This window comes from Gadus chalcogrammus, chromosome 7, assembly GCF_026213295.1.
Source record: "Gadus chalcogrammus isolate NIFS_2021 chromosome 7, NIFS_Gcha_1.0, whole genome shotgun sequence".
NCBI lineage: Eukaryota > Metazoa > Chordata > Actinopteri > Gadiformes > Gadidae > Gadus > Gadus chalcogrammus.
The window spans coordinates 17,157,976-17,184,412 of NC_079418.1; the positions used below are offsets into that span (position 1 = coordinate 17,157,976).

Here is a 26,437-nt window from a genome sequence, read left to right on the forward strand (position 1 = left end):
TAGCTTCACAGCCCATTGTTCTGCTGCCACAGTAGCCTCAGCTCCAGCACCAACTTCTGGGGGGGAAACAGCACAGATGCTGCTCCGGACCTGCAGCATCTGGGGCAGAGTTACACCTTGTTTCCTGTTTTGCTATAGAGATATTCTACCAAAGAGAAACTGAATCATGCAAGGAGAGGAAGCTTTCAGAAGGGAATTTTCATATACAAATAGCAAGGAGGACCGGGAAAAAGCCTCGTCCAAGCAGATTTGAGCATGTCTGCCATCAGACTTTAGGTTAGTAATTAGAAGTGTGATTTGTGAGACTACTGTGAGGAGACAGGTCAGCTCAGTCTGGTGGTCCCCGGTCCGTTAAATAGCTAGCAGGGAAGCTATACCACGGTCCTGTTCAGTGGCGTCCTACACACCCTGCCAACCGGCTTGGAACTTACATTGGCTTCAGATTACCAATTCCAGTAGGGTTAGGGCTGTGGCAGGGACTGTCTCTTGACTTGAGTCATGTGGTCACTACTATTTTAGTGGCAAAGGTGTTTTTTATTTTCATCTTTCTATTTTAAATTAGACTCCTGCTCCATGCTTCGGTATTACTGGACTGGAGTCCCTGCGTCCTTGTGGGCCTCGCAAGTGGTATTGTGTACCTCACGAGGAATGTGTGTGTGCGTGTGTGTTATCAGCCCTGTGATGCACGGTGTGAGCCTCCTGCTGCATAATGAATGCCAGTCCCAGTGTGTCCATGTCCTGCTCTGTATCGATCCACACCCCAAGCTACCCAAAGCAGGGGGCGGTCCATGTCCTTCTCTGTATTGATCCTAGCTCTAAATCAGCGGTTGATTGGCTAGCTCAGCAGCAATGTGATAGGTAGGATCACTAACATTAATTGGGCAACTGGAGAGATTACCAAATGAGTGTGTGTGTGTGTGTGTGTGTGTGTGTGTGTGTGTGTGTGTGTGTGTGTGTGTGTGTGTGTGTGTGTGTGTGTGTGTGTGTGTGCATGTATGTGTGTATGCCTGCACGCGTGTGCATGTGTCTGGGAAACAATGGTAAATATCAAATAAGTATGACTAAAGATTTCCCCTGTCCTCAGAATGCAGATTGAACAGATGATGGTCTACTAACAAGTTAATTTTGTTACCTCGGTAAGGGCCGTTTATCAAGCATTCATGTATAGACAACTAGAGAAATCAACTTCAGACTCAGGCTAACAGTCAACCGACCCATTTATTTCAGATTAGGACATTACATCAGAACAAATTCAGGATTTAGTCGTTCTTTAGATCTTTTTGACTTTCCACCCGAATCCATTTGCAAATTGAGAACACAACCAACTTTGTCGGTTATTCTTCACTTGATTGAATTACATTTATTAATTGCATTTACTCAAAGAAAGAGCTCAAATGAAGGCATAACAGTTCATTATTAACATATGTTATTATTTTTATCATTATTATTATTATTATTATATATTTACATTATTTGTATTTCAACCATCAATTTTTTTTTTACCTAAATTCTGTCCGAGCAGCACTGAACATGAATATGCAGGTAATAGGAGATGAGGGAATGAATGAGCAGGTAGGCTAATAGAGATGAGTGAATGAATGAGCAGGTAGGCTAATAGAGATGAGTGAATGAATGAGCAGGGAGGGTAATAGAGATGAGTGAATGAATGAGCAGGGAGGGTAATAGAGATGAGTGAATGAATGAGCAGGTAGGCTAATAGAGATGAGTGAATGAATGAGCAGGTAGGCTAATAGAGATGAGTGAATGAATGAGCAGGGAGGGTAATAGAGATGAGTGAATGAATGAGCAGGGAGGGTAATAGAGATGAGTGAATGAATGAGCAGGTAGGCTAATAGAGATGAGTGAATGAATGAGCAGGTAGGCTAATAGAGATGAGTGAATGAATGAGCAGGTAGGCTAATAGAGATGAGTGAATGAATGAGCAGGGAGGGTAATATAGATTGGTGAATGAATGAGCAGGTAGGCTAATAGAGATGAGTGAGTGAATGAGCAGGGAGGGTAATATAGATTGGTGAATGAATGAGCAGGTAGGCTAATAGAGATGAGTGAGTGAATGAGCAGGTGGGCTAATAGAGATGAGTGAGTGGATGAGCAGGTGGGCTAATAGAAGTGAGTGAGTGGATGGGCAGAGATGGAGTGACAGGTGGAATCGATTGTCTTCAAACCGTTTTAATGGGAATCTTTACTTTCTTGCTCCAGGGGTTTGGCCGAGTTGTCTCCCAGAGAGAAGGGCCCTGGTTTGAGTCCAAATTTACTTTTTATCCTGGTCCTCTGGGCAAACTGACATGTTTGGGGCCATGCATCAGATAAAAAATGCATAATATATCAGTTTTTTAGTCCCTTCCCAAACCCTCTGTTACAGCAGAACTTCTAGGAATAGACGGTACAGACCCTTGGAGGTAAACTAAAAGGGGAGGAGTGACATCTAGTTTCCTGTTTCAAAGAGTTATTCTACGGTGGATTGTGGAGAAAGCCCTAGGAAAGGTTGTGTAACAAGTGTATTTTTACAGCCGAATGTCTGCATTGTCAGCAGATAGATTTACTGAAAAAAAAGTGAACCCCCCCTTTCCCTCAGATTTGAGCCTGTCTGCCATCAGATAGATACTAATCTAAAGTCTGATTTGTGAAAGTAGTCCCATCCTGATATTCTGTTTTACTTGGAAATGCTTCATAAAGAGGACACTGGAATGTAATCTCACTCTTTTTTGATGCTCTTGGCTGTAACGTCCAGTCCCATTAATCACGGGCAAGGCTTCTGAAAGGTGCAGTGAGGCGGAACGAGGGCTAAATGCACAGACACTGAGCCTATCTCCTGATCCGGCACCCAAGCGCGCCACAACACCGATGTCACAACCGGGATGCTCGTCATGATTGATTGAATCACTCGTTTGTCCAATTTATTTGTATTGATAGAACACGCAATGGATAAATGAATGATTTGCCCATAGGAAATTAGAAATCAACCTTGCTAATGTTTTTGGTTCAGTAGATGATTAAACATCTTTATTCAGCCTTGGATGTGGGATGTTACATAAGGATTGTTTCTCCTGCAAACAGCAATGCAGGCTACAACATAATAATAATAATAATAATAATAATAATAATAATAATAATAATAATAATAATAATAATAATAATAATAAATTAATTGATCAGTTCTGTATAGCACTTTTTTAAATACTGAAAGACGCTTTACAAAAAAGGAATACATACAGACAGTACAGAGACTCAAACAAAAGGAAAAAAATAAATAAAAAAATAAACAACACCACAACAATGGACAACACATTGAGAGAGAGAGAGAGAGAGAGAGAGAGAGAGAGAGAGAGAGAGAGAGAGAGAGAGAGAGAGAGAGAGAGAGAGAGAGAGAGAGAGAGAGAGAGAGAGAGAGAGAGTGGAAGATGGTGGGGGATGGTTTTTCAGATGTTGTAGGTGGTCCTGAAGAGATTTAAGTTGACTTTTGAATGAACAGAGTTTCATGTGATCAAATTCAAAAGTTGTTGTGGGGATTTTCCGGTTGCAGAGGCAAAATGGTGGAAGCATTTTACGTCAAGATAAGATAGACGGATGTGACATTTTGTTTATCCCTGGGGAAATTAAAGCATCACAGAAGCTTCAATCGAACACACAATGGGCAAATAATAATAATTATAGTCCAAAGATTATTTACCAGCTGGCCCATGCAACCAAGCTAGTTAAAGGTCCAATAGCATGCTACTTTATGGATGCTTATATATAGGTGTTAGTGGGCCCTTAATACAGTATTTGAAGACGTTCAAGAAATTCAGCCTCTGTGCAGAATAACAGTCACTACGAGCCAGTCCCACAATGAGCTTTCCACAAACATGACGTTTTTTAAGAGGCGGGTCAAGGTGGAGGGTGGGGGTGTGGCCCTGAGCAGCTTGCAGCCACAGTATCAGGTGCTCGTGTTTACAGTGGATGTATCGCAATGCCGTGTTCTGTAACACTCCGGGGACTCCGATGGGAGTCCTGGAGCTCTATATCTAAATAATATCATATTATACATAGATATCCTATATCATATAATATTATCACGGCCAAAAGCTGTGTTCGCTTCCAGACGAAATTACAAATCTAAAACAACTCCTTCAGGTTCTCAGACGTCTCTGGTTTTTCCTCTTCCACATCAATCTGGACTGAAAGTAGACTGAGCCACGACATGGAGGAGAAAGGGATTGTTGTCCCTGATTGTTTTCCCTGATTGTTGTCCCTGATTGTTGCCCCTGATTGTTGCCCCTGATTGTTGTCCCTGATTGTTGCCCCTGATTGTTGCCCCTGATTGTTGCCCCTGATTGTTGCCCCTGATTGTTGCCCCTGATTGTTGCCCCTGATTGCCTCCCGCCGGAGCCCCGCTGCCCGCTGCTGAGGCACCACTGTCTCGGAAGCGGGCAGCGGGCAGCGGGCAGCGGGCAGCGGGCAGCGGGCAGCGGGCAGCGGGCAGCGGGCAGCGGGCAGCGGGCAGCGCAGTGCAAACAGCCATGAGGTGTAGCTTCACTTGTTTTTTGAAGCTAGCTTTGTTCTGGAATTTTGAAATAAGATCTGGAAGGGAGTTCCTTTCAACCATAGCTCTACATAGTACTGTGCGTTGTTTTGAGTATGTTTTGATTGTTGGGATTGTGTAGTTACCACTGGTGGCATGTCTGGTGGGTATGTGTGCACATTAGAGCTAAGTGTGAGCTGCCTAAACAAACAAACAAATGTATTCATGTTTTTTATGAAAGAAAGAAGTGATGATTTCAACCTCACATCAACTTTCAGCCAGGAGAGTTGGTCATGCATGTTATTTATGTTGGCTCTCGGTGTGCATTTTAGGGCAAGCCTAGCTGCTCTGTTTTGTACCCGTTGAAACTTCCCTAGATTCATTTTTGTGGTACCTGACCAGACATCCGAGCAATAATCTAGGTGTGACAGTACCAGGGTCTGTAGGACCTGTTTGGTCAGATACGGTGTTAAAAAGAAGAGCATCTTTTGACTACAGAGATGCTCCTCCCCATCTTTTGCACCAGTAAATCTATATGTCTTGACCATGATAATTTACCGTCAAATAAGCTATGTTTCCTGTACTTGCTCAACAGCAACATTGTTTAGTACCAGATTTAGCTGGGGTTTGGAACTTAATGAGTGTTTTATTCCAAATAAAATGCTCTTGGTTTTATATATATTCATATAACCCCCACTACGAGTCTCGTTTTGGAAATACCAGCGACGTCAGAGAACCCGACGTGTTACGCGCCATACCACCAACAGCAGAACGGTTGTCCAAATAACAAAGAAGTGTCCAAGAGTCGTAGCTCATTGTCTCATTGGCAGGCCAAATTCTCTGGGCGGGCAAAGCAGAGAAGGGGAGATAACTTGGCCCCTTATGACGACATATGGGGCCAAACTCGAAATCGGAGCGGGAGGCGGAGCAGGATACCTAGTGCTCGTTTTACACCTAACGCCATTTCTAGCTACCTGGGGACATAGACGGATTATGACATATCGGGCCCCTGGGCACGTGGACTCCGCAGCACCCCCCCCCCTTCCAACATAAACACACGCACCCAGAATACAAACACACTTATTGGCGATAATAAGTCATTGGCCTATACCTGCAACTCAGCAGGATTTGTAGCACAGGAAAGGCAACCTCACAATAATTATACAAATAAATGCATCTTTATTTAACCAAAACAGGATAAAAAAATATATATAATTGATGCAATTTTTGGCGATTTGAACGAATTTCGAATGCACCACTTTCAACCACAAATAAAAACGACTTAAAGCAACTCTATACGAACAGTTCCTTACATTAATTGACAGTAGGCCTAATGCATTTCACCTATGAATTGCATTTTTTCCGGGCTCTGTTCCGTGCGAAATCCTCCACGATATCATCAAAGTCCAGTGCATTGGTAAGGTCGCTCTCAATTGCCATGAGAGAAAGTGCCTTGAGGTGTTTTTGTGACATTTTCGTCTGTAGCGCTACATACACATTTGGAAACATAGATTGCAGTCCACAATCGAGTATAATTCGTAGCAGTCCTTTTGGGGTTGCATCATCTCCAGGCTTAGTAAATAAATTCATTGCTTCAACGCTCCACTTAGAGTTCGCCATTGCTCCATGTTTAAATGACAGTGACTTGTTCGTGACCGGTGTCAAATTCACAAACTGAAATAGTGCCCCCTAATGATCTTTTTATTAATTTATTTACTCAGTAGTAATAGGCCTACTATTGCTGTTTTCGCTCGAATTTTTGTATTTCTCTACTGATTGCTTCGACAATGCAACATTAAAAGTTACTAATGGTGGGGGCCAGGGCCCCACTGTTAGTAACTTGTGGGGCCCTGGGCCCCACTGTTAATAACTTGTGGGGCCCTGGGCCCCACTGTTAGTACCTTGTGGGGCCCTAGACCCCACTGTTAGTAACTTGTGGGGCGGCTCAGGGGGGCCCAAGGGCCCCCGTGAGCCCTTGGGCCCCTGGGCATGTGCCCGGTGTGCCCGTGCAGTAATCCACCCATGCCTGGGGACCATAGGCAGGCTTGGGGAAATCGTATTAATGTTAGAAAACCTCATAAAGTGAGATTTTCATTGGACCTTTAAAGACTCTCTGAGGTCCACCTATTGCTTCAACAATGTCACATGGGGCCCTATTTTAACGGTCTGAAACGCAAGTGAGAAGCGCCAAGCGCAAATAGCTCTGGGGCTCTGTTGCTATTTTACCAGCGCATAAATGACTCTTGCGCCTGGCGCAAATCTAAAAAGGGTTGGTCTGAAGTAGCCCAATTACCCGTAGGTGTGATTTGGGCGTAACGTGCAATAAACCAATGAGAGTGCCATCTCCCATCCCCTTTAAGAGCCATGAGCGCATTTGAATCTGACAAGTTAATATTTTGACAGCGCGTTTGCAGTCTCCGATGAGACAGATGCATGACAACATGAATTTCAAACTTCAAATGGCTCAGTTTATGGCCAAATAATATGGCCTAACTAACCCTAACTTCAGAAACACTGAGTCCTCAAATAAATTTCGGCAAAGAAAACTTAACACACATGATATGCGGTAACTGTGGTTCTATTTAATGATACACGCAATACATTAACAAACATAGTTTCTTACCAGTATTGTATGTGTAACCCAGGGTTACATAACACCCTTTAATTTAATCAGAATTTAATCAAAACCCAGTAGAATAGTTGTCACTTATCAGAAAGAAATACATGGCTTGTATATTGTCGTTTTAAATAGTGACACAAAAAGTGATAGAGACATTTAAGAGGAAAGTATTGCAGATAAGTGCATTTATTTTATGATAACTGATTAATATGGTGTGATTTGTTTAATCACCTGTCAATTAAAAAGATTGCTTGGCAACTGTTCTGGCTCAGTAGCCAATAAGAAGTTAGACCCGCCTCTTCTAACCGCCAGTAGATGGCAGTTACGGTCATTCGTCCTTTTCGGGACGAGCCACAGAAGAGAGAGATCGTTAGCAACTATTTTTTTAACAGTTGGCTACATGAACAGAGATTCCCCGCATCACTAAAAGTCCCGAAAAGCCCGCACCGTGATTTCGAAACCCTGGGTGAGTCTCCCGGTGTAAATATTAGATTGAGAATTGTGCTTTTAGTGTGGTAAATAACACGCTAACTAGACGTTACTAGCTGCTAACTAGCCGCGGCTAACGCTGTTTGCTAACGTTCTAGCATAGTGCGCAGTGACACTGCACGTGGCGTGCTGTACCTGATCTGGGGGAGGGGAAGTGATGCTGCTAGCTGTGTTTATTCGCCTTATGGTGAAAAACAATATGAGCTGTAAAGCTGTGAGTTAATGGTGCTAGCTTTGAAATGATAAATTCTTCCAGTGATCTATAGCTTGCTGAGTATATAACTACAGAAAGAAAATAAGATTTAAATGGTTTTTTTGAAGTGGTTTATTTGAACAGATTAATATAGAGTTAAAAGTGTCATTCATTTATGTTTTACACTGTGTTAAGTTACCTAAAATATGATATTATTTATAGAAAAGTAACTGAAATGTATTAGATAGACAGACTACTAATGAGTCTTTTGGCTTTGTTGTCAAGGCCGGGTTTTTTTGTGTGGATCGGAAAAAAGATATTGAACCCTGGAACGTCTGTATCCTGCTCGCCCTCCCTGGGCGAGCAGGATGTGCAGACTGGCGAGCTACCCCATCAGAGCGATCATCTTGGACCACAAACAATAAGGCAAATTCTTATCGTTTCTGCAGCATTGTAGCAGTGTTTATTAAAAGACACCAGGTACCGGTTACATATGCATTATCGTTATCGACTTGTGTTCCTAATATGCATGTGTCCCCTCCCCTCGTTAATATACAACATTGCCATTGACTGTATTATGCGTTACATGTTTAGTTTGCGTGTGTTTAAACAGATGGACGCACACACGCGTGCGTGATTTCATTGATTATTTTACACATACACACAGGCGCGTCGGCAGTCATTCATTCTTTTTAACACTCACTCGCGGTAAAACAATGTTTTCTCACTATCAAATACTCATCAATCCTAAAAGTAATGGGCTTCTACACGATGTCTGTGTCAAGACAATACGTGTTTGCTGTACGGTGTTTGCAGATGCAATGATTTAAAAGTACAACTTATTACCGCTCTATCGGCTGTTCTTTCCCAAATAATTTACCAAGAATGTGTGGCTAGGTAGATGTGTGAAGCAAAGTGTATGCGCGAGGTGCACAAGCAACATTATGCATGCGCCCTTAAAATAGCATCTGGACACATTGTGCTATTTGCAAAGAAGGCACCAAAGTAGAAGTACCAACTTTAATAATTTGTTGATTAGAAAACGGTATTTGTTTTGAAGTAAAAAATATAAAGTTCCATCTGAATCGTAAACCATGTGAACCCTCTAAAGAAGAAGTGAATGAAGTGATCAAATATGTTACACATGAAAACGTAAAGACCTCCGGTTTATTCTCATGTTGTATCAGTATAACATGATGCAATCAAGCGATTTAATGCATAAACAGAGATACATCTGTGATACATCGGTGATACAATGTCAATGCTTTCAAGACGCCCACATCATCCAATGTGGTCCGACGCAAGGTGATTGTTCATCTGTACGAATCAGAAATCGTTGAGAACTCTGATGCATTATTTTACTGTCATTGCTTCCATTAAAACGACAATCGTTGTGGATCAATATTATGAATAATAATTGAAATTCTGGCATGATTGGTAACATGTTGCTACCTTCTCTAGAGGTTTAGGAATATTGGAATATTGCATTTAATTCTCCGCCGTCTTGTGTGAAACAGACCCACATTTTCAAAAGTGCCCCCAAGGTACTTTGTAAGTTGTAACATAAAAGTACAGACTAGGCACATAAAAAATGTGGTAGCGGATGTGGATGTTGAAATATTCAGAAGAAACTAAATGCCCTGTCGGGACAATTACAAAAATAAGTGTCCCTCATGAGACTCAGTCAACTTATCTGCCCCATTGCTCACAATCTGAATAGTGGGAAATATTAAACGTTTCACCCTCATCGTTTTTGCATCATTATGATTGAATTTCAGTTTCCGACTGAGTCAGTCCGAAAGGGTCTGATTCAAATTTATATCAGAAGTGAATGTTTACCGCGATGAACATGGCTATTAATATTCTGTATAAATGCAAATGAACGCTATCTATATATATCTTCTTAATTTGTCAGGAGGCATTAGAACAGTGTTCTATGCACTGAGAACTGTCCCAATGCAGCAGTTAAGCTAACCCTAGCCCTTATCCTATTTAGATAAGATAATACAAGATTGACTATGCTATCCACACATTGCTTGCTGTCTCGGAAACATAATCACACAACTTTTTCATTTGTTGTTGATAATCTGCTTTTTTTGCGTTTGTTCTATGATTTAATTGTTTGGAATAAAAGTGTCAGCTTAATAAATATGCATCAGTTATTTGCATAAGAAAAAGTACTTCAAGGAAAAGCCCACACAATATTAGAGATCCTGGGATATTAGAGTGAGCAATGGCCTAGGTGCAATATAAATACAGTCAACCATAAAAAATGGTTCCCAATATTTTGTGACGGTAGAAAGAACTTTTTGCATATCTTTCCTATTGTTCTGTCTATTCCACCGGTCTACAAGTCTAGAGGAAAAAGGGAAAAGAAAAAAATCTTGAGGACAAAAATAGTAAAATATAACAAAATACACCAAAATATTTCAACTGCAGTAAATTGGTGTGCAATAAAGTATTCATGAAAGTTTATCTTATTCCTATACCCTAGTTCAGTGTGTGTGTGTGTGTGTGTGTGTGTGTGTGAGTGTGTGTGTGTGTGTGTGTGTGTGTGTGTGTGTGTGTGTGTGTGTGTGTGTGTGTGTGTGTGTGTGTGTGTGTGTGTGTGTGTGTGTGTGAGTGTGTGTGTGTGTGCAATTGTATATGTATGTGTGTGTGTTTGTGTGTGTGGGTGTATGTATGTGTGCGTGTGTGTGTGTGTGTGCATGTTTTCAGTTCAAAGTAGGACACTGTGCTTCAGCTTTAGGAGGTGCTGGCATAAATCATAACAGAGGAAGCAATGAGAGACGTAGCAGAAGGGCTGAGAGCAAAGCAGCGCACAGCCCAGGCCAGATGAACGGACTCCAAGTCCTCAACATAGAGGCATGCACCTTTGCAGATTAACATAAAGACTACTACTGCTACCATTATCGCTGATGAAAACATACTAAACAGACCTTATTCTTTATCATACACCATGAAAACATACTAAACAGACCTTATTCTTTATCATACACCATGAAAACATACTAAACAGACCTTATTCTTTATCATACACAATGAAAACATGCTTTACATACCTTATTATTTACACCCTGAAATCATACAAAACAGGCCTTAATCTTTATCATACACCATGAAAATATACTAAACAGTCCTTATTCTTTATCATACACCATGAACACATATTAAACCGGCCTTGTTCCTTATCATACACCATGAAAACATACTAAGCAGACCTTATTATTTAACATGCACCATGAAAACATACTAAACAGGCCTTAATCTTTATCATACACCATGCACTGTGTAGTTTAATTTCTTTATTCCAAGGGTGTCAGAGGAGGCTCATGTAACAAAGTTATTTAATGGATGAGTCATCATCTCAGTCTCAGAGTTAGGTTATGTCCCACAGCCTGAGTTGAACACAGAGCAATATTCAGAAAACATGGAAAAAATGAGATCATAAACAGCCCTTCTAACTAAAGCGTTATAAATATTTGCCTTGCCTTCCCTCCCCATTAACTATCTGACCTCTGCACTATTGCCTTTGTTGTGTGTGTATGTCCGGTTTCATGTCTTTTAGTTGTATTTTATTCTATTGTTATTTTGCCTTCATCTTTGCCTGCTGAATGCACTATGTACAGCACTTTGGTAAGTGCAAGTTTTAAATGTGCTTTTATAAATACATTTTACTTACTTACTTACTTACTAAATATAAACATAAGATGATCCAGTTTTGGTTTGGCCCCATAAGGTTTCCTCTTAAGCTCCATTAGTTATATTCTTACTTTAACACTTTCCGGGAAAAATGAACATCAAAGTAAGAACAATGTAAATTATTGTCTTTTGATGAAGGATTCAATAGTAAAAAAAATCATGAATCAAATTAGTACCAATTGTTTAGAATCTTTTAACAATGGAACTACATTATTAAAAAAAGTATGACTCCACACCTTCGGACCATGGGGAAAGATTAGAGAACTAAAATAAAGAGAGAAAAGGAATGCAAGAGAAAAGAAAGAGAAAGCACACAGCTTAAACTATAGTACTGCTTTTGTGGATCCAACCCTGCCTATTTGACCACAACCAGTTAGATCAGTGCAGCCTTCACAGATTGCTGAACATCCTTCTACCGATCTGCCTGTGAGCATTTTTTTTCACATTACTGTACCATGACCTCGGGGAATGCTGGATTCTATTGGGTTGGCTTTGGGGTAGATAACTTTGGATTATTGCATGGAAATGATGTGATTGTAACATAACAGTAAGGCTAGAGCACCCTAGAGCATACTCTCTAAACCAATGCAGAACAGTTCCTGAAATCAGTCCTCCTCGGCACTTGGAGACAACTCGTCACATCTGCCACTCCACTGAGCCAGGGAAACTTTCATCATGCAGGGAAAATTAGCATTTTTAGCAACTCAGTAAGAGAAGTTACAGTTGATAGAAAGTGTCTATTTTTCAGCGAATATGTTAGTTACGAAAATATTGAGTCAACCAAGGCATTTGCCCAGCGATACGCCGTATCTATTCTGTTTGGGAAGTAATTATTGTTTCCAGGAACAAATTTTAGAAACAGAATCACCACTAAAAGGAATCAACAACATTATAAACAGCTCCGCTTCTTGCATTTCAGTCCGAAAAACCCACCTAGTCATGGATTGACCCTTACTTATGCCACTTTCACACATAGTTGCAGGCAAGTTACTGGGGTAACATTACACTATTCACACTTGCAGCTACAATGAGGAACATTTCTGTCTTGCGCCCATTCACAAATGGCATGGCAATGCCGGAATATGGGCCAAGGGACAGTCCAGCAGAGGGCGCCAATGCAACAATGAGAGGAGCTCCCCCAATTTCGGAATCTGTTTTCAGAAATGAATTACGATCACTCAAAAGGATTGGCGCATTAAGATCAACAGTCGTTGATTCAAGCTCGTCCTCAGCAGAGTCTTGAGGTTCGTGCAGTCTTGAGACTCTACACTCATGGAGGCCAGCTGGCCATAAAACTCAGGACTTGAGTCGAGCTCCCTTATTTTCTCAAGAAAAAATAAGCTTGTTTGCAAACATAGGAAGCTGAATTGATATTGCTGATACAAACGCATTGTTGCGTTAGCCGTTAAGATACAAAGTCAATGATTTCCCCTACGTCCTCGGTGGAGTCTTGAGGTTGGTTCGCTAGCGCTTCGTGAAAGTGTCTTACGTCAGATGATATAACCATTTACTTGTCACTTCCGGCAATGTGACGGCTTTCATTCACAACACAGCCATACAGGCAGTGTTCCGGAAATGTTTCACTAATGCCGGTGTGGGTGTCAGGTTGACTCGGCTGCCAGATCGACTCGGGGTCCTAGATGCGCAATAATGACGCACTTCCTGTAAACGCTGTCTATTAAATGCGCATGCACGTTTCATTCATTTCCATGTTATCCCAAGTATTCACAATCTCCTTTTGTTTTCTAATCTCTGAATAATAATCTAATGTACAAATTATTGTTGCCTATACTTGGGTTATACATAAAAGAAGAATCGGTTAACTCCGTTCACTGAACGTGGCGATCCACTTTATTTCCAGCGCTCCCAACACAGAGTCAAAACAGCGACCCACACGCAGACACTTCCGTTCTCCTCCTTCAGAATAAGAGTCCCTAACAGGAACTGGGTTACATATGCATTCATCAGTGCTTTTAGACGTGATTCCAATGGCTTTGTTTGTGCGAAAGAACAGGCTGCATTCAATGAAATCAAAACCAAAACGGATTGAGCCTTCTTTTTATGTCCATGATTGAGCCCTGTTTATAAACAACCCTTCCGGGTTTTGTCCGTTGGCTTGTGTCGATACGTCAAGTTTTGATACGTCATCTGTAAGCGCAGGACCCCGAGTCGATCTGGCAGCCGAGGTCAATCTGGTACCCACACCGGTGTAGATTTCCCGGATTATCGATTCCCTGTTCCCATTCACACATGACCCCATACAGGAATCTTCTAGTACTCGAAAGGGGCTTAAACTATCAGATTAATCCCTTGTTCTTCTCTACTACTTATTGTAACTTCTGTGCATTAATCTAAAAACCTCCAGTTCAAAGTATTTCCATGCCTCCACCAAGATAATATGAATGAAATGATATCCTCTTAAATTATCTAAAAATAAATATAGAAGTATGGGCTCGATAACGTCTGTTTTTTGAGGGCCTAGCTGGTGTTGTGTGTTTATTATACACTGTGAGCCTTTTGGGGGCTTTTGATATTCATTTATATCTGACATCATCCTGCAGGGCTATTTTGAGCTGATGATGATTTTGTGCTAATTTGGGGAATAATTTTGGGTATGAGTGCGAAAATTTGACAATCAAGCACAGGCCTTGTTACATAAATTAAGCACATATAGTGTGTGCACATGCACAGACAAAGACACACACACACAAGCACGCAAAACCCTGTGCTGCATTGCCTGCAGTCTATCATTAACCTTGACTGTATTTCCACTGTGACACAACCTCTATCCCTCTCTCTCTCTCTCTCTCTCTCTCTCTCTCTCTCTCTCTCTCTCTCTCTCTCTCTCTCTCTCTCTCTCTCTCTCTCTCTCTCTCTAATATATCTGCCTCAGTGTGGGACTTTCAGTCTCTCTCTCTCTCTGGCTATGTTCCTTTAATGTCAATCACCTCTCCTCTTGTATTGGATCAGATTAAATCATCCATGGTTGACTACGGTCTGTTCGTGGGAGGCCAAGATAAATTCCCCACTCTGTCTGGATCAAACCATGCATTCCTTGACTGTGACACAATGCAAACTTTAGGCAAACATGTGCATTGGAGGTAAGCATGAACCTACATTGCAATATATATATATATTGACCATCTATCATCTTCTTCACTCGATTATGGAATATAGAGCGAGTGGACCCAAATCCTGAACACAGAGAGACACAGACACAGAGGGTTGATAATAAAGGGGTTCACTGCAAAAAGATAAGGCAGGGAACAGGAGGACGGGGCGAGGGGCTGGTTGGCACCTGGCTGGTCAGACAGGTGAGTGTTCGGCAACAGGCAGGTAGCCAGACCGCAGCCATGAATAAAACCATGGTATAAAATTATGGAGCCCAAGAATTACTGTAGCTGTTTGGGGGCCGAGGGGGTAGACAGTCTGTCACTGCAGTAACCTTAGTAGGGTCAGTACTCACTTCCCTCGGACCTATAATGTAGCCCAGAAAAGAGACTGAGTGGACGTTGAACTTGCTTGGATTGTTTCTCCGCCTTGACGTATAGTCTATTCTCTAGAAGGCATTGGAGAACCTTCTGTACATGAGGCTTGTGCTCTGCCAAGGAGTGAGAGAAAATCGACACACACAAATACGGAAAGTTTGGCATGTCGCGGGGACATCATTAACTACGGCTTGGAACACAGCAGGGGCGTTGGTGAGACAGAAAGGCAAAACGAGATACTCGAAAACTACCCAGAAGGGTGTTGAAGGCGGTCTTCTATTCATCCCCCTAATGGACGCGGACCAGATGGAGGGCATTGCGTGGATCCAGTTTGAAGAACACAGTGGCGCCATGGAGAGGACCAAAGCCAGAACTAATGAGCGGTAATGGATACTTATTCTTCACAGTGATGTTATTTAACCACCTGAAATATATAAGCATGTCCAAAGAGTATGGTCCTTCTTAGTCACAAAATAGAACACTGCAACCACAGGGGAAGACAAACGGACGGATGATTCCGGCAGCGGAGGTGTCCAGGGTGTACACCACCATGGATTCTCGCTCAGGTCGGGAGAGGTTATACAGACGACTCGTGGGCAAGGGGAACCAAGAAGGGCGGTCTATGGCACATTCCTATGAGCAATGAGATGGCAGGGACAGGGCGCGGTAATGATTAAATACCAAATGGAAGCAGCAGGAGTTTGAGTAGACTGCAGACAATGACAATGACAGGAGAAACTCCATGCAGTAATTCCCCCAACCCTCAATTCAATTTGAGGGTCTGACATGTCTGAAAACATGGGCAACCCATTACCACAGGGGTGAGAGAGACAGTCAATGACGTGAAGCGATGGGGACTTGTGGGGATTTCCCGAACGTTTTGAAAGGGAATTTCTTGCACTGTACACACTACACCATCTTACCGTTAAGGGCCTTTGCCTCGGTTGAGTCCAGTGGCCCAGTCTCAATGCCAAGTTGTAGCATCATCTGCTCTGTAGTACAATGCACCGATCAGGTTAGCAAACCACGCTCTGTCGTGGGGTAGGTCGGGGGTTCATCACTGTAGCACTCAGGAGCCGGGATGAAGAGGTCCAGCGGAGTGAGTTAGTGGTCTTGGGGCCAGACTGGGAGGATCAGGAGCAGCCGGGAGAGGCAGTGGAGCCTGGAGGTCTCTGATGGACTGAGAGAATTCCCGCAGGCTGGAAGCGATCTCTTGAAGAGCCTGTCATGCTGCCCCAGGAGGGCTCTGGGCCGTATAATTGCCTGCCAGATGTTCTCTGTGTCATAATATGCCCAGATCGTACTGCGATGGAATATAGAGCGAGTGAATGGGTGACACTTTCATTACTGTTAAGGACAGACTGGAACTAGGGTTACTTTTGTTAACTCGTGCCTTGTTCTTCACAAATTCAACAAAGTATGTCAATGTTGTAATGTTATTTCACATTAACATTGTTGATGCCATCATTTTGGTGATGACGTAACCATATCATAACTTTATGGAAGGCTTACAATTTCAACTAATAATATATGATTATATCATATCATCATGATTTCCCTTCCCTTATAGATTGCAGAGGTAGTACCATAGTGGCTAGCAATGGTTTTGTATGCCATTATATATATGCCATTTGTCTTTGAAGTGTCCTTGGCCAGTGTATTCACTGTAGACAGACTATAACAGACTATGATATAGTAAAGACCCTCCAACACACACATACACATTACCTCGGTGATGCCAAAGGGGTAATTTGGTGACACATCGCGAAACGTGACGGAAAAGAATGCAAAGTTCAACAAAACTCGTACTTTTCTAACATAAAAATGCAATTCAAGTAAGTGCGCCTGAAGCTGTGACGGAGTGGTTGCTCAGCGATTTATTTTCCGTCAACCCCAATTTAAAAAATGTTATCTGGGTTAACTTCATGTAGAGCCCTGTTAACTTTACCCCTCTGATGCATTTCCTGTTGCCATTATGAACCGCCGACATGTGGGGCCTTCCTTTGAACCAGGACTCCTAACGTCACTGACAACGTTTTTAAGGCCTCTGTATGTAACTTTAATGTTTTTTGAGGGGGCTTAAGCCAGGGTGTTCGGCATTGATCGTATAAACCCTCCCTGGATTTGATTCCTTGATTGCTTTTGGGAGGTAGAATTCAACAAACATGACCGAAAATTCTTCTATAATAAATTGCCAAGCCTAGTCGTAATAAAATTGTGGAGCTTGAATGCTAGCATTTCATGAATGGTTAAATATTTATATTTTAATAGCAACACCTATTGGCTTTAAGTGACTGCCTCTGCACATTAGCTATAAGTACATTGGTGTTCAGGCGTTCTCATCTCATGATGGACTGCCAAGAACGGGCTGCTCCAGATGTGTGCCATCGGCGAGAGTGTTCGGGACTTAGGAGCGTGTTTTAGAGGGAGTATTATCTATTTCAGTTACATGGTTTTAGTGGAGAGAGAGGGTTAGACTTCTGATCATGGGATACATGTCAAATTCTTTGTAAAGAACACTCTTCTCTCCCTCATCTTTGTTCTCCTTGTCTTTGTTGTTGTTGTTGTTGTTGTTAATTATCTTATATTGCTCACTCCGGGGATTATTAAATAGTGTACACAAATGCTAGGCAGTAAGAGGACAAAAACAGCGTTGCAGTGCATAATGCTAATGCCAGGGATCATGCTAATTAATGACCATCAGTCAGCCTAGGGTTTTAGTGGAGCCCTGGCGATCTCAGCTCTGAACCCAGTGCCCTCTCATTGGTTGTGTCTATGACGATGACAAATACAACCCAAGTACACACTATTATCCTGCAATTGTGCCGCTTGAACTAAAAATAACTTCACCCACCCGCTCCCCCTGAATGTATATACGACCCCCCATTTCATACAAAAGCAAACACAAAAGTCTTACAGAGCGTAATGAACAGCAAGGATAAGGGTTGATATACCGACACGTAAGACATCGGAGGGTCAGGGCTGGCTGTGCTGTTGGTAGAACAAAACGAGGACACCAGACTCAAATAGACCGAAAAATGTGCGTCACCATTATAGATCAATGCTCATTGATTCTCGGCAAAGGCCAGATCTTTCGATATACAAAGCACCCACATTCCCTCCCATACAGAGTACCAGAGCTCCAGCACTCCACACACCACAGGGGCCCTGGCATCCCCTCCCTCTCTCCATCCATCCCCTCTGAGAACCCACAAACGACCAGCGACCCCATGGAAAGAAAATACATGTATTTTTTTTATTTTTTTTACACGTCTTAGGCACATGGCACATGTTCTACAAGTACTAAATACTGTAACCAAAATGAAGGGTTATAATATCATTGATGTCATCGCCTCGATGACAGCACATCAGTAGAAGCACGCAAAGTAAGTAAAGAAAATGAATAAATAAATGAACTGGCGATAAGGAGCGTTATCACGTAGCTCTTTAAACCATAAATCATTATCCAACACGGGAACGGAACAGCACTTTACAGCTTGCTACACACATTAAGGATTTGTAGAAGATAAAAGCACTTGTGTTTATCACCACGCTTACATTTTTGAACATCTTTGTACAATACTCATTTTGCAGCAGAACACACAAAGCGCACCATGCCCCAACGTTACATCATAATGTTCAGTCATTGAATTTCGGTTGAGGTAGAGCCTCCAGGATTCATTATCCATCAGACCAAGTTACAAAATAAAGGACAAAAAAACATCATCATCTTTATATTTATTTATTGGGTTATTTTTAGGCATGTTTTCTGCTGCAGTTGGCTTCACCCAGCTTGTTGTTGTTGTGGTTGTATAAGTCCGCGCCATGTCATGTTCACTCTGGTGGTCTTACTGTGTCCTGTGTATTACTGCAGAGATGGCAATGCCAGTCACCCACACACACGCACGCACGCACACACACACTCACGCAAATGCACACACACACGCACACACCACCCCAACAGCTACTAGGGGGGGGGGGGGGGGGGGGGGGGGCCTGAGGGGCATTGAAGCCTGGATCTAGCGAGATATTAAGCTTGTGTGTGTGTCTGTGTGTGTGTGTCTGTGTGTGGTTGGTTGCCTTGGTTGCCTGCTTGCCTCCTCCATAATCAAAGCAAAAGGCAAATGATTTGGAAGATGAGTGGAACAACTAGAGAGATAATGCATGCAGCTCCTAAGAGGAGTCGGGGCCCTGACCATCATTTACGGATTTCAACAAAAACAAATCAAACTTTATATAATAAAACATAAAAACAACACTTTGCAACGGTATCACTTACACATGTTAATGTGTAATGTTTTTACAACATCATTACTGGCAGTATAGACGTCTATGTCACACACACAGCGATAACAATTAAACGCAATAAAAGATGCAATCATATAGGAACCAGTTATCCTTTCAAATAGCTGTTAAATAACTTTCTGCCCTTGCTGTTGCCTTTTTTGGTCAGGAGCGGTTTTGTAGCAGTTGAAAGACAAAAATGATCCTCGTTATTTTTTCTATTGAAGGGCGGTGACCTTCATCCTCTTTATTTGTTTCCATAATCCCTCTCTCACCAAGCATTTGGGAGGACTGCTGCTGTGCAACATTAAACTGCTAGAGGTAAACATGGTGTGTTCGCTAATTAACTCCACCGTCCTCGTCCCCCGGTTGGCAGAACCCCAGCAGGGAAGGAAGAGGGGGGGGGGGGCATCAGACGTTGGAGGAGGGGGGGGGGGGGGGGGGGAGGATAGCAAACAAAAACAGTCCTGTAAACATCTTTCCCAGGGCAGAGTTGCCAATCTTGACAGATTATGTCCGCTCCAGATCTTATTATAGATCTGAGATGACTTGGACTTCTATTTTGGTAGGATGCATCAGGGAGGGGCCGCGGGGGAGAGGGGTGAGGGGCTGACGCGATGAGGCGGGTGAGGGGGTGAGGCCGGGGATGAGCGCAGCGGGAAGAGTCCCAGTTGATGAGGTCAAAAGTGACTTAAACCCACAGGTCAAAACGGAGGGGCCACACACCCAAGCACTTCAGACCAAACCAGACGACAGAAACCTCAGTGACATGTGGAGCTTACAGCAGCGACCCCCTCTTTAGTTCTGAGAAGAGCCAAATGTAGCATTCAGGTCAAGCTGCAACTGTGCATCCACAAAGGATTGGGAGACTGAGAAGACCTGAGACTAAGAAGTACCAGTTTTATGGTGTCACCTGATAGGCCCACGCATCGAGTCAAAGGCGTTTCTTTTTCCAAAAGGAGGACATCTAATTGGTTTAGTCCTGACAGTGATGGATAACCCAGCCCTAAGCCAGCGTCCCCTAGCTGCTGGACCTAGGGCGCCATTAGGCACAGAGCAAGAGGGAATTATTGATAAGTGAAAAGCTCTGATGAAGTTGATAAGCCTTTAACTTAAGAGGTGGCAAAAACATTTTAGAATGGTTTTGTGTTTCATTCAAGGCAGCATCATCCATGTAGCCTCTGCTAATGATAGCAGGTATGCTCAGAATATCTCATTATTATTAAGAATTGCAAAGATCTGATTTATTTTCATGTTAGCGAATAAGTAGGCTATGTTTTGAACCCTGAGGGTATATGGACGATAAACAGGGAAATAAGCCTGAATTACTGTCAAGAAAAACCTAAACTAACCCATAAGCAAACGGCCATCCTGCGATTACCATCACGACAGGCCCAGTCTCCCCTGTGTATGTTTTCTATCTCCAACAACAGCTGCTTTAGAGCAGAGAGTGACAAATAATATTTCCAATTAACTTTCACAGTCTTCATTTTGGCTCACTGTGATGTGGTTGCCAATATTTTAAATAGCAGCTTGGAGCGGTCTTAACAGCTGTCAGGTATACAAATAACCCATGTCAGACAAAGCTGCCCACTGATTTGGGGGGGGGGGGGGGAGCATTTTCCAACAACAGGAACTACAAGTGTGGTAGTTTGGTAGATTAAGCATTAATGGTAAATTGACATTCGCGATGGCTGAGCGATGGCTGGGATCATCCATTTTGTTGAAATGTGTGCGTGTCCACTCCAGTTTAAGTTCGAAGTTTTAAGCCGTTACCGCAGAACGGAGTTGTACAACCCTCGTGGATTATTTTGACAGGACTCGTTCCAAGCGACTGTTATTAAATTAGAGTTTGATCAAAGAACTCGCTGTGGGGGGTGGGGGGAGAGAGATTCGGGGGGGGGGGGGGGGGAGAGGAGTCTGGATGGGGGGGACAGCAGGATCCATTCAATTAAGACAGTTTTAAGAGTGGCTGAAGATAGGAGCAGGGAAGGATAAGTTGAGTTTAAAAAGGGGAGAGGGGAGAAGAGGCAAGGGGAGGAAACAAGGAAACCGGTAGAGATAAAGGGAAAGGATTGGTGAGGGGAACAGAGGAGACGGGGGAGATGAAAGAGGAGGAGGAGGGGACTGAGATGTGGAGTGAAGAGCGGGCTAGGAGACCAGATGAGACAGGAAGGAGGGACGGAGGAGGATAACCAGTTTGGCGTGTGAGCCCCTCTATAGATGCACAGCAGGGAGGCAGGGAAGGGTTTGAAATGCCTTTAAACATGCCTCAACTTTAAGCACTCTAATGCCAATGTATAATTCATACGTCTTTCCTTCTGCCATTTATGTGCTCACACACACACACACACACACACACACACACACACACACACACACACAAACACACACACCAACCCAGTATCACACTTCCTCATGCTCAAGCACACATTCAAACACACACGAGCGTACATGCAAGCACACACATACACACGTGCATACACACCAAACTCAATTGCAAATAATGTCACGATTGTTGGACATCTGGAGATATAACAGCAAAGGGGGATGAGATTTGAAAGTAAAAAAGTATAAAAGATATATGGGAACGCGGCCAGGGGCCTCAAAACATGAGTGAACCAAAGGGGAGATTCCTGGCCCATTTGACACATTTTCCGTTCCGTTTTTTGTTCAAATTAGTATTTTGGGTCTAACAAACATAAATTAACATTCCTTTTGAGTCTGTTGAGACTTCTCAAATAAATTCAACATTCAGATTTCACCCAGCAAGACTGCCCCTAATAAACACACAGTACAAAGTCAGTTCACCCAGATGGCTCTCTTTTAGTTTGAGAATATGAAAGACACAAAGCTGCTACTTACAACACAAACAGCTATTATTACTACACCGCCCTCTGTTGTAAATACTGGTTGTAAATCTCTCCAGGATAGATTTGGTGTCACCAAAAACTGTACATCCTACCAGATGGACACATTATGTGCCTGCATCTTGGAAACGAATCATGACATTTGATCAGCAAATCTGCATTGTATAATACTATAATAAATGCTGAATGTCTTTTGCAGATAGTTATATCCAGAATAAAGTGCCTTCACTTTTTTAAACATTCGGTTAGGTTCCATGGAAAAATTGTTAAGGTTCCTCAGTGATTTTCAACAAGATGTCCTGTTCCTGTAACGTCCGCTCCGTTATCTAACTCCTTGGGGACATCACCGTCGCCATGTGTGAAACCCCCTTTCCCACGGCCTCTGTGCACATTGCCCGCCTCCATCCCCACACACACACGCACACACACACACAAACACACACACGCACACACAAAGAGCCATCAGCTCCCTGCACTGGCTCAGCAGGGGAGGCCTTTATGCTGTCCGTTCTGCGTGATGGGATTGATCTTGTCCAGGGAGACGTCCGCGTCGCTGTCGGAGTTCCCTGAAGCGTCCGCCGCGCGCGTCTCAGCCTCGCTGCTGTCCAACATCCCCAGCCCCTCCCCCTCCCCGCCCCCGTGGCCACAGACCCCCCGGCCCTCCTTGTCCGGCTCCTCCTCCTGGCAGAGGATGCTGTGGGGGATCAGGTAGCTGGCCGAGGGGTGGCTCTCCTTGGGGATGTGGCTCTTGGGCTGGTACTGGGAGTTGGTGCTGGACAGAGGGGGGTGACCGCCGCCGCCGCCACCGCCACCGCCACCGCCGCCGGCGTTGTTGTTGATGCTGACGACCTCGATGGCGTTGCCGCCCGGGCACAGCCGGTGGCAGCCCAACAGCGTGGAGAAGGCCCGGCGGAAGTCGGCGTTGAAGGCGTAGATGATGGTGTGATGGAGGAGTTGGCCCAGCCGAACCACACGAACACGTCGAAGGTGGTGGAGCTGATGCAGGGGAAGTCGTCGCCGTCGTCGGCGCCGGCGCCGGCCCGCGCCGCCTCGCAGAAGGGCACCAAGGGCATTTTAGGATGAAAAAAAAAAACGGCAAGGCCAGCGCACACGACACGCCATGAGACCGAGAGCGTCTTCCACACTTGGTCTCTCCGCTTGAAAGGACATCTTGAAGAGCTCTCTCGCCCTCCTGGAGGAGCTGTTGCCCATCGGCCGTGCGGTTTGCTCTCTCGGCGCCCGCATCAGGCCGATATGCGGGGATCTGCTTTCGCGCTATGCGTATGATGCGCGTGGTAGGTGACGATCTAGATGGCCACGGGAATGTTAAGCTGATGATGGAACGGGAGATTGGCGTAGGGTGCGTTTTCAGGCTGGAGTCGCAGTTGTCCGGCGGCAGGTCCACCGGGGAAGGTGGCGTTGAGGTCGGCGCCGTAGCCGGTGGTCTGGGCCTTGTGCCAGTTGAGCTGCACGGGGATGAAGGAGATGAGGACGGAGAGGGTCCACGCCACGCTGATCATCAGACACGCCACCTTAGAGTCATTTTGGCTCGTGCGAAGGGCTGAGATGGCCCAGTACCGATCCACATATACGGCACAGGTTTCATTTTGCCGCCGTGGAGCACATGATGTCACACGCCACCCAGACACGTGCAGGAACGCTCCGAGGTCCAGGAGCCCAATCTCCTTGGCCGCTTTCCCCGCAGGCATGACCAGGGATGGCCACAGGAGGTCTGATATTGCGGCTAGATGACGAAAAAGTTGGTGACCTTTGACCTCAAGTGGCGGAACTTGGTGACGGCGACGCACACGAGTGTGTTGCCCAGCAACGTGGTGAGGATGAGGAGGAAGAGGAAGCATCCCGTCAAAACACGCTTGGGGGAGTCTCTCTCGGGGGATAGCAACACGCCGTCTCGCACGGATGAGAAATTATGATCCATCGTTTATCTCACTCCGCGATTCAAACAGAGAACAGGGGGGGCAACTCAGGAGGATCTCGGAAGTCACCCCATCACAATCCCCCTCTGCTGCAGCTGTGTGTGGTGGGCTGGGGGTTAGACGGAGAGCCTGGCTGGAGGAGAGGCGTGCTGTCTCGGCACCAGCTCTCCCACAGACTGGGTCATCTCGATATTCCTTACCGTAGCAGCCATTTCTCCTCTGATGAGTATTCCCTACGGTATTCCGTCCCTTTCATTAATTCCTGCAGCAGCAGCAGCAGACATTCTAGCGTGAAATCCGGCAGTAGTTCCCCCAGCTGTCCGCATGTCACTTTGCAAACCTTACGCTTCGTTTATTTCATTTTTGTTAAACCGGTCTGTGAAAGTTTCACATCATTTGGTTACAAAACTGTTAAGAAAATAGACATGGGGTAAATCGTCAACCTTATAAGCCAGCTCATTGATAACTTCTAGGGATTGTTTGCCCCGCTGCATTAATCGGATTGGATGATCCCGAGGCGTTTCTGCGTGGTTATGCATTTGTTGCCAGTAAAAGATAATCCGAACTCCACATGTATTGTCTTCACATTGCCTGGCGCTGAACGTGATATCATCTGGAATTTCATCGCAGCTGCTGGGTCACGGAGACAACGGTCGTGTGCACATCAAAAACAGCCGTCGAAAGTTCCCTCGTTTCCTCGCGGAAGCAGTACGCCATGGAAAGTCTCATGTATGGATCGTTGGAAAGCACAGCAGCAGCGCAGCGCCTGCATCCAGCCGACGTGCTGCTGTGCTCCAGGTGGAAGAGGTCAAATGCTCGTTTGCGAACACAAAAAAAGCAATGTTTCCATCCAACCCTTCCAAATCGTTTTGCTTCAACAGTTGAGATTGTACTAACCGTAAAGGCTGTTGGCAGTGTACTTCGAGAGACACCATGTACCCCTGTGCACATATATCCCAGAGGTCTCCTGCATCACTGGAGGGACTGCGCGCTCTGCTTGCGTTTGGGCATCCACAGGTATGAGCGAGAGGAAACAGGAGGCAATAAATCCAGAGTCTATCTTTAGGTCTTTTTTAGCGTGGGAGGAGGGGGGTACGATATAAATCCAATTCAATGCCAATCAGGTCATTCATAAAAGCAAATAGCAGTGGCACTATCCGGTGAAGTCCGCAGAAGCCGAGTAGAATGCATAAGAATCAAAGTGAACATCCATTCAAGCGATACACATCCAGTGGTCCAGAACGAGGCAACATTTGGCACATCGGCACCTCGCACCCCTTGGCGGGATTCTCTCTGTCCCGTCTCAGTGGTCCACGCGTTGGTTACTTCGTCGTTCGTTCTGCATAGTTGTGTTTTATTTTCAGACAGCACTTAGGAACCGTCCCATTTTAAGCAATATATTCCCAAGTGTGGATAGTCCACAAACACGGCAGAGATCCCCGTGGTTGTGACTGCAGCCAATGTGCGCGCTTTGCCTTTTCCTCATCTTCCTCATGATGGCTGTTGCGCGCCCGGGTCTGGCCAGAGGATTTAAGCAAAAGAGCTCTGCGGTGCCATTAAGGACAAGGCACAACGTGTTCAATTATAAAAGCACACTATATGAAATAAAATAACTAACCTCTATATATTCGTTTACAATTTCCCAATGTGTTCTAATGGGTTTCGGTCTTTCACGCCATTATAAGCCTACACTTAAAGCCACAAGTTTTATATATGTTGGGCTGTATGTAGCTACTATTATATGATTCTACCCTAAACCTTGCTAAACCTTATAATTGTATACTTTGATTTAGATGAGACGAAATCTAAATCGACATGAAAAGCATGATGCCGCCATCTATTGGCCGCAGATGGGAAACACAGCATTATTGTCACGTCGCTTTGGCCGAAATTAATTAGAATCCCTCATAATTCTAACACTCCACAAACCCTTGAACACTGGACGGATAGCATCCAAGTGTGAAAGATGGATAAAGCAAGAGAAAGTTATGGGAATTTGAGTTCCCATACAGAGGCACTAAAAAAAAATCTGTAAACCTGCCACTATCTGTCTAACCAGTTGGCCACTGACCAGTCGGGCACTGACCAGTCATGCCGTTTAAACCAATATATGTGCGCTCCAAAAAGCAAAGAGTCAGAGAGAGAGAGAGAGAGAGTCTCTGTTTGTTCGCCACTGTGACAGACAGCCAGTAGCTCTGCAGGTTTAAGCACCTCAGCCTTCCCACCACTACAGACCACACACACACACACACACACACACCACACACACACACACACACACACACACACACACACACACACACACACACACACACACACACACACACACACA

The 26,437-nt window shown here is 44.2% G+C and overlaps 1 pseudogene; it reads right to left on the bottom strand.

Annotated features, from left to right (window-relative positions):
* Window positions 1-21,832: 21,832 nt before the first annotated feature.
* LOC130386238 (D(1)-like dopamine receptor) lies at window positions 21,833-25,558 on the bottom strand (annotated as a pseudogene).
* Window positions 25,559-26,437: the final 879 nt, after the last annotated feature.